The sequence below is a fragment of the Zeus faber genome (genome assembly GCF_960531495.2).
Source record: "Zeus faber genome assembly, contig: SCAFFOLD_36, whole genome shotgun sequence".
Lineage (NCBI taxonomy): Eukaryota > Metazoa > Chordata > Actinopteri > Zeiformes > Zeidae > Zeus > Zeus faber.
In genome coordinates, this window is record NW_028293165.1 from 273,064 (window position 1) to 283,215 (window position 10,152).

The window sequence follows — 10,152 nt, forward strand, 5'->3', positions numbered from 1 at the left end:
CGCCACTCTGCTTTTGAGAACCACATGTGGTACTTGAGCACACAATCCCTTTTTAGGAGGTGAAATCATCAAGAGTGGAGGGAAATTTTCCTGAATGGTTGGAAGATGTTTTGCAATCAGCATCAACACCTGGTAAATAGATTATTTATAGGTAAGAAGGAGTTTCCTCCTCAACATATAGTTAGCTAGAGTTCATGTCCACATGCATTTGGTCTGATAGTAAAGGTAAGGCCTTAACAGAGGATGCTTTTATCAACCAATCTCAGGGTTTTGGGGCCAGCATGCCTCTCCTGGCAACTCTACTTATAAGCACATCAGGTGGGACTCGGACCCACAATCCCTGGTTAAGGAGGGGAAAATTGTCATGACTGGTCTTGAAATCTTCATCAGTGTTTGGAAGTTGTCATCACTGGACAGTAATTGTTTTGTGGACATCATGACCACCTGCTCAACACGTCGAGAGTTGGTAAAAAGCTTTTTTGTTTGCAAGATGACCTTAGCACGAGTCCACATCCTGGCTTGGGAGATGAAAATGTCAAGAATGTTTGTGTGATCAGCATCAATACCTCTAGCAAACGGGAGGTCTTAAAAGAGGATCGTTATGATCCATCAACATTATGGTTCTGGGGCCAGTACGCTCTCACTGCACCACTCTGCTTTTGAGAGCCCCGGGTATGACTTGAGCCCACAATCCCTTGTTTAGGTGGTGAAATCATCGAGAGTGGAGGGAAATTGTCATGAATGGCTGGAAAATGTTTTCCGATCAGCACCTGGTAGATAGATGATTAATAGGTAAGAAGCATCTCCCTCCTCAACATACTGGTAGCGGGAGTTCAGGTCCAAATGCATTTGGTCCAATTGTAACGGAAAGGCCTTATCAGAAAATGGTTTGGATCAATCAATCTCCGGATTTTAGGGGCGGGAAGCCTCAGCGGTGAGCTCTGCTCATAAGCACATCAGGTGGGACTCAAACGCACAATCCATGCTTAAGGAGGGGATAATTATCAAGACTCGTTGCTCACGAGTGTTTAAAAGCTGTCATGACCACCTGCTCAACACATGGAGAGTTTGTAAGAAGCATTTATGTTTGTAACTTGAAATTAGAACAAGTTCTCATCCTATGGTACCAAATGCAGGGCCTTAGCAGTGGATGGTTTCAATCCATCGGCCTCTGGGTTATGGGCCCTGCACGCTTCCGCTGCGCCACTCTGCTTTTGAGAGTCCCAGGTAGTACTTGAGCCCACAATCCCTTGTTTAGGAGGTAAAATCATCAAGAGTGGAGGGAAATTGTCATGAATGGCTGGAAAAGGTTTTCCGATCAGCACCTGGTAGATAGATGATTAATAGGTAAGGAGCATTTTCCTCCTAAACATACCGTTAGCGGGAGTTCAGGTCCAAATGCATTCGGTCCTATCGTTACAGTAAGGCCTTATCAGAGGATGGTTTTGATCAATCAATCTCTGGATTTTAGGGGCAGGAAGCCTCAGCGGTGAGCTCTGCTCATAAGCACATCAGGTGGGACTCGGACGCACAATCCCTTCTTAAGGAGGGGGAAATTGTCATGACTAGTTGTTCACGAGTGCTTAAAAGCTGTCATGACCACCTGCTCAACACGTGGAGAGTTGGTAAGAAGCATTTTTTTTTGTGACTTGAAATTAGCACAAGTCCACGTCCTATGGTAACAAGTGCCAGGCCTTAGCAGAGGATGGTTTTGATCCATCGACCTCTGGGTTATGGGCCCAGCACGCTTCCGCTGCGCCACTCTGCTTTTGAGAACAGAATGTGGTACTTGAGCAAACAATCCCTTGTTTAGGAGGTGAATTCGTCAAAAGTGGAGGGACATTTTCCTGAATGGTTGGAAGATGTTCTGCAATCAGCGTCAACACCTGGTAGATAGATGATTATAAGTTAAGAAGCATTTTCCTCGTTAACATACCATTAGCGGGAGATCAGGTCCAAATGCATTTGTTCCTATTGTAACAGTAAGGTCTTATCAGAGGATGGTTTTGATCAATCAATCTCTGGATTTTAGGGACAGGAAGCCTCAGCGGTGAGCGCTGCTCATAAGCACATCAGGTGGGACTCGGACGCACAATCCATCCTTTAGGAGGGGGAAATTGTCATTACTAGTTGTTCACGAGTGTTTAAAAGCTGTCATGACCACCTGCTCAACACATGGAGAGAGGGTAAGAAGCGTTTTCGTTTGTAACTTGAAATTAGCACAAGTACACGTCCTATGGTACCAAATGTGAGGCCTTAGCAGAGGATGGTTTCTATCCATCGACCTCTGGGTTATGGGCCCAGCATGCGGCCGCTGCGCCACTCGGCTTTCGAGAACGTCATGTGGTACTTGAGCACACAATCCCTTGTTTAGGAGGTGAAATCGTCAAGAGTGGAGGGACATTTTCCTGAATGGTTGGAATATGTTTGCAATCAGCATCAACACCCGGTAAATAGATGATTTATAGATAAGAAGCAGTTTCCTCTTCAACATATAGTTAGCTAGTGGTCAGGTCCAAAAGCATTTGGTCCGATAGTAAAAATGAGGCATGAACAGAGAACGGTTTTGATCAATCTATCTCTGGGTTACGGGGCCAGCATGCCTTTGCTGGCAACTCTATTTATAAGCACATGAGGTGGGACTCTGGCCCACAATCCATTCTTTCGGAGGGGGAAATTGTCATAACTGGTCGTTCATGAGTGTTTAAAAGCTGTCATGAATGGACTGTAATGCATGACCACCTGTTCAATATGTGGACAGTTGGTAAGAAGCTTTTTTGTTTGTAACATGAAATTAGCACAAGTCCACATTAAGTGGTACCGAATGCGAAGCCTTCGCAGAAGAGGGCTTCGATCCGTCAACCTCTGGGTTATGGGGCCAGCATGCTTCCGCTGCGCCCATCACAAAGCATTCCAAATTGCTAAAAAGAAATATATCAATATTAAAAAAATAATAATTGCTGCTTCCAAAATATGTTTTAAGACATTGCGGAGCACAGATATGATGCATAGTAGCAGCAGAAATGAATTACTTTTTGGGTTATAAAGAGTTATTCTTTTTAGATACTTTATTTTTCCCTTTTGTGTTCTTTTGTCAAAGTGATGGTTGAGATAAGATAATCCTTTATCTTTCCCACAGTGGGTTGTCTGCAGTGTTAAAACAGTAACAAATTGGCACAATGGCACAAAGCATTAGTAAATTTGTAATTATAAATGAAAGGATATGATAAATAACTAAATAGTATTGATTAAACACTATTAATGAAATCATGATCTTGAATGAGTGAATCGTTAGTTTTGATGTGATATACAACTGTGTTTGTATGTTTCATATCCTTACCGGTTACTTTGTTTTTCTCAGTAAGGCTGGTGATTGTTTAAGTATAATCAAACAACATTATTATTATTATTATTATTATTTTTATCCCAATTTTACATTGAACAAGATAGATGTTCTTATACACAATAAAACTTAACAAGTAGTTTAACAAAGAGGAATAATTGTTTTGTTTTGTACACAAGAGAGGTAATGGATTGTGAACATTCACTTTCTAAAAATTGAAACACTAAAATAAATGTGAAATACGTCGACCGTTTCAATGTTTTTTAATTTTAAAATAGAAAAAATAGTAATGAAGGCTAAATATTAAAATGTTTTAGTATGTTGATCACATTTTTCCTTACCGTCTTTAGTTGCTTAACTCGTTAGGGTTAGGGTTAGGTTTAGGGTTAGGGTTCGGGTCGGTAATGTTTTTGTCCTGCCACATTACGGAAATTTATTTTGACTGATTTTGAATTCATCAATGGCAGCACACTTTGCAATATTGATGTTTTACTCATCTGCTTGTGTCATGGATACACAGGACTTCCTAAAATTCTTAGTTTGATGTTTTTTCTTTTCTTCTCCTCTATAACTCCAGCCAGCACTAAATAAGTCATTATTTGAGTCATGACATTTATATTTAAATGTTGTCTCCTTAGGGTCACACCCTGGCATGGCCTTTCTTGGCTGTTGTGGTAATTGTTGTTTTTGGATCGTGGAATGAGGCAATGCTTGCCAAGCCATTAGACAGGAGAACCTTTTGTTGCTCTTCAAATAAATCTTTTCACACCAGCTCCATGTTGGGTTTGCTGGATTTCTTTAACTGTGGATGAGGGAGATGGTTTTATGTTAGCTGTGTTGTTGTAATCTTATGGAGATGAATTGTGTCTGGTTATTGGGTTGATTACATTCTGTAGCCTTTATCTTGCTACGAAGCAAACCGGCTCATTTCTCTCAGGCAGCACCTCTCCATCATCAACATGTGCAACACTCACTTTGCTTACTCCAACTTCTCTTCTTCCGTCTTTTGGTGATTCACATGATTACTTGACAGCGTTGCCATTGTGGCTTCGCCCCGCCCAGATCTTGCTACTGAAGTTCTTGAAAAGTTCAACCACAATAATTTAAACTCATGAGTACAACAAAAAGGAGGGTTTTCGTTTGATTTGTCTGTTCATCATCTGTTTTTTTTGTTGAAAACAGTGTTTGTCTTTCTTGGTACAACTGGTTGTGTTTGTGTATCTATTTGCTGTAAACTGTCTTTTGTTTTATTTGGTTGCATGAAATGTACAGGCAAGTGTGATGTGACGAGCAGCTGATTGATGAGACATACAGACGCTTACCATAACGCTTTGTCATGGTTAAAATATTGTTTGGGGAGCTTGACATGGTTTTCTTAATGGAATCCCAATGAAGGTCAGCTTGACTGAGTTTCATTCCTGCCATTAGTGATGATGGGAATGTGAGGGCGATCACATGGTGCGAGAGCACTGTCTCAGCATGAAGTGCTGACCGGGAGACCGCTTAGGTCAATCTTCTGTCGACAAAAGCCACATATGAATTACATCATGTAAATCAGTAGTGATCAGATTGTCCAGTTTTAGGATATATCATTTTAGACTTGCGTTTATTAATGGATTGTGTAGATGGGATTATGTTCAGGCAACATTCGAGAAATGCATTTTAGGACAATTTAAAAAACCTTGCATGATTTACACATTGTCGGTTATTTTGTAGCCTAATCTATATTCTATTAACATTATCTCCTACATATTAGACAATGTGATAATATTATTCTGTTGTTCCGCTAGGGTGACTGCATATATTTATTTTGTACTGAGACTATAGTTGTCTATTCAACATAACTGTTTGGAAAAACACAGAACTATTCCCCATACCCTATTTTACATTCTTGGACCTAGAGCAAACAATGTTGTCATAATGTAAGTCTCTCACCCAAGTGTTTAGATGTATGTGCCCAGGTCAAAGGAGCCCTTGCCATCCCACTTGAAGGACCACTACACGACCTCCGACCAGGTGACTGGGTGGTGATTTACAACTTCCGGAGGGAACGCTGGAACTCTGCCAGATTCCTTGGACCGTTCCAGATCCTCCTCACCACCGCAGCAGCAGTTAAGGTGGTAAAATGACCTACGTGGGCACACGCATCTCATTTCAAGAAAGTCTGCAACCTTCCAGAGGACCAGATAAACGACTACAACGGTAAATCATCAGATGTGAACTGAGATCACGATCCTAGTGGGATATGTGCGAGTAACCTCCATCTCCACGAAGAGGATATGCCACTAGAGTACTTGTACTTGAAAAAGATGACACCCCGTCAACAGGAAAAAATTGGTCACGTCTGTGTGATAATCCTTCTTGCCATTGCCATCGCCCTGATAATCATCCAACCCTGGAACACAGTTCCACAGCGAGACTTAAAAAATAGCCGCTGCTCCGACCCACTCTCACTCACATCAGATACAGAAGAAGAGCCCCAAGTGAGAAATGAACGTTCATAAAAATATTGATACCTGTAGTGATAATGTGTTTAATGCTGTGTTGCTGTCTAAAATGTGTAGTACCTATCCTTCGTAAGATGACTACTAATATGACGGCGGGACAGTTTGTCTCCACACCACTAGATGATTGGAAACCACCTCATGATGATCACGGAGATGTCGGGATACTGAGATGTTGAAATGTGAAGATGTTTGTATAATTATGTTTTTCCCTACTTATAGGATGTGTTAGTCATTACGTGCACAATGAATTTTGCTGATGTCATTATTAAGTGTTAACCATTGATTAATAGTTCTACATAGTATTATGTAATCGTGGAATCTCTGTGTTTGTTTTGTTTATTTCACAATGTGATTCATGATTTTAAATTTTTAGTAAGAATTTAGAAGATGGCTTCACACAGGATTTTCCTGCACAACTAAGGGGTTTTTGTCTTGTGCGTTGTCATTGTATAGTGTAGATAACCCTTACTGGTCTTTTACTCTTCTCTAGCCAAATGTGAGAAGAGAGGTTTGCCCAACTTGAGGTGAAGATATCCTTGAAGAATATCTGTAATATTTGGTTATGAGTTTATATAGTTACATTTAGTATAAGATGTTTATTTTCCCAGTAGATTCCAATAAGATAGAATTGAAGGATACCTCTGCAGTATAATTGTATTGTATCCAATTTACATTATAGTTATATTCTGATCCCTTTGCCGAAAGTGTATGAAATTTTAACATTATTGCATTTTCCCTTGAGGTGTTGTTCCAGTAGGAGAAAAACTGAGTGTGAGTGAAAAATGCATATGATCAACAATTTGAAAGATGTCTACCTGTTTTAAATAGGACAATTGCCTTTTGTGTATGTTACCTAGCCTTTAAAATACATTGCCTCTGGGTTTTGAAATGAGTCTCTTACAGTTTTACATGAGGAGACTGCTCTTTCTCACAATGTGTATTGGAGTATAAAGACGAGATCTCGGGGGGGAGCATGCTGTGATCTCGCGAGAAGACGGAAGTGGAAGTGAGTAGTGAGTGGAGACCCAACATGGTGGCTCCCTGCTACACTAGGCCCACCTCAGACAAAATAACAAAGCAAATTGCAAATAATAAATATATATATATATATATAAATATATATATATATATATATATAAATATATATATATATATATATATATAAATATATATATATATATATATATATATATATATATATATATATATATATATATATATATATATATATATAAAAGGGAACACCGCGCAAAACCAAAGTGGAGGACCTTGAGGATTATATAGGTTTTTTTTATAACGCATACGTGATGGAAGAGGACCAGGACCCCAATAATCAAAAAAAAATGGAAGAAGACCGAATCAGCAATGGATGATCTCATACCGGGCGCAGTAGAGGTAAGTGTCTTGGATGAGATTAACACGAAGCTGGACATGCTAGGTCCACTTCTCCGAGACATTACCGAGATCCAAGCCAGCCTTGATTTCCTACATCACACGGTCGGCGAGATGCAAAAAGACAACGTGGATCCTCCCCAAAACCTCCGCGAAGTGTCTCACAGCGGAGATGGAAGTTGTAAAAAAATAAAATAAAATAATGAAAGAGACCATCCTGGATTTTTCATCTTTTCTGGGATCCCGGAGAACAACACCGAGTCCCCAAAATATATGGTGAAAGACTTTCTCCGCAATGCCCTGAAACTCCCGACGGACCCAGTGTAGCAGATCACCTTTCACCGAGTTCATGGACTGGGACGTCGCGTGGGGAACCGTCCTTACTCCATCATTGCCAAGTTTGAACACTTCAAGCACAAGGAGCTGGTTAAAAGCAAAGGACGGGAGCTGAAAGGAACCACGCTGCGTATGGACGATCAATTCCCCCAGGAGATCAACAACCGAAGGAAGGCGCTGTATCTTGTCCTGAAGGAGAATCGGCAGAAGGGTAAATGCAGATCGATGGTTGTTGGCAAATTTTATATAGACGGTCTGTTATACGGAGACTCCTCCACCACACCCTGGTTATTCTAATCATAATGTATGTATTCTTGTAATTCCAGTTATAATATACTTAAAGATGCAGTAGTAGGCATGCTATCTATGTCAGGATTTAAAATATCGCTCACTCTCATCTCACCATCCTTATTCCCCCTCCATACTTCTCTCATCATCTCACCTCCCTAATCCCTCTCTCCTTACTTCTCCTATCACTCTCACTCTATAATGTTTCACTTTATGTATGTCTAATCCGGCAATTTTCTGTGTTTTTCTTTGTCTACTCGTCATTTGTTTGTGTAGTTATGTATCCCTACAAATTTCCTACAATATGATGGCAATGAAAAGGAATATAAAGGAGGAAACACCAGACTTATCTATGGAAAAGCATGGGAACGGTAGTATAGCTATTGCCTTAGATGCATTGTGCCATCACCCCCTAACTAGCTTCAATGACACCCATTAAGTTTGTTGGTTGGAATGTGAGAGGCTTGGGCTCACCTGCTAAACGTAGCAAAATCCTAACTCACCTCACCAAGATGAACCCCAGCTTCTGTCTACTGCAAGAAACCCAACTCACTGCATCTGAGCACCTCAAACTCAAAGCTAAATGGGTTAATCAGATGTTTTCCGCATCATACAACTCGAAAAAAAGAGGTGTATCTATGTATATTGAACAATAAAAGTATCCCATATCAAAATAAAACCACAATATCAGACCCAGAAGGGCGTTTCATAATGATGAATGGGATTTTAGGTAACATCAATGAACCTTAGCTAATATTTATGGCCCCAATGAGGATGACCCAAATTTCTTTGACAATATATTTTCAAAACTTTTAGAATTTTTTGAATAAATTATCATACTGGGAGGAGACTTCAACACAGTACTGGATCCAAATTTAGACCGTTCTCAAACCAGAAATATTCCCAAATCCTGGCGTTCGTCGGACACTATAAAACAATATTTGAGTGATCTTGCTCTTGGGGACTGTTGGCGATCAAATAACCCACATTCTAAGGAATACATATACTATTCACCACATCACCAAAGTTTCTCTCAAATCTACCTTTTCTTGACAAGTAACTCCACTGTCCAAAATCACTAATCCAGAAATCCACCCTATTGTAATTTCCAATCACGGGTCAATTAGTTTCAACCTGATAAATTAAACAATCTGGAACCCTCCCGGCAGGTGGCAGTTTAACACCTCACTTTTAACAGATAAAGAATTTAACCATTTACCGTACTTTCCGGACTATTAGCCGCTACTTTTTTCCTAGGTTTTGAATCATGCGGCTTATACAAAGGTGCGGCTATTCTGTGGATTTTTCTTCCACCGCTTGGGGCGCTCTGGTTTGGGAACTGTACTGCCCAGGACAGGCAGGCCCTGGAGAGGGTGGTGCGTTCAGCTGAACGTACCACTGGAACTACCCTCCCCCGCTTGCAGGAGCTATACACCAGGAGGTGTAGTAGCAGAGCCCGTAGGATCATGAAGGATCCTCATCACCCCAACAACGGACTGTTTCAGCTGCTGCGGTCAGGCAAGCGCCTCCGCAGTCACACAGCGAGAACAGAGAGACTGAGACTGAGTTTTTTCCCGCAAGCCATTAGAACTGTCAACGCTGACCTCACCAGGGGTCCTAACCGAGCCATGCACTAGGCTCCACTACCTACTGTACTGTATGTAGCATACTGTACCGCATACTGTGTCACTGTGCAGGGTTGTTCATGATGCCGTATTGCTGCGCCGTACTGTTGTATACTGTGCTGTATTATCCCAAACACTACTCCCTCTATTCACATTCACATGCCACTTTAATTCACATGCCACTTTAATTGCACATATCTGTATATACATAGGCATATTCCCTCTATCTATTCCATTTTATTTCAATTTATTTTTATTGCATTTTATTCTATATATATTTATCCTATTCTATAAGTATTCAACTTACTGTATTACGTTTTAGGAGTCAGTTAGTCGGTCTATTAGAAAGGAATTCTTTACTTTTATTTCTTTTTTTCCTAGGACATATTGTGTGCTATCATCGGGTGCGTTGCATTAAATTTCACTGCATATATGTATGAAAGTATGTATATGTATGTGACAAATAAAAAATCTTGAATCTTGAATCTTGAATCTTGATTCTTGAACGCCAAAGAGCAACAGACGCAAGTCCACTGTGTTTGTAACTTTTGTAACTTGTGCCGCGTTTCACAGAAACTGGAAAACTGTAATACGTACCAAAATGACTAAACTGGACCCTGTGTATTGCTGCCTGCAGCTATTATTATTATTTTTATTATTA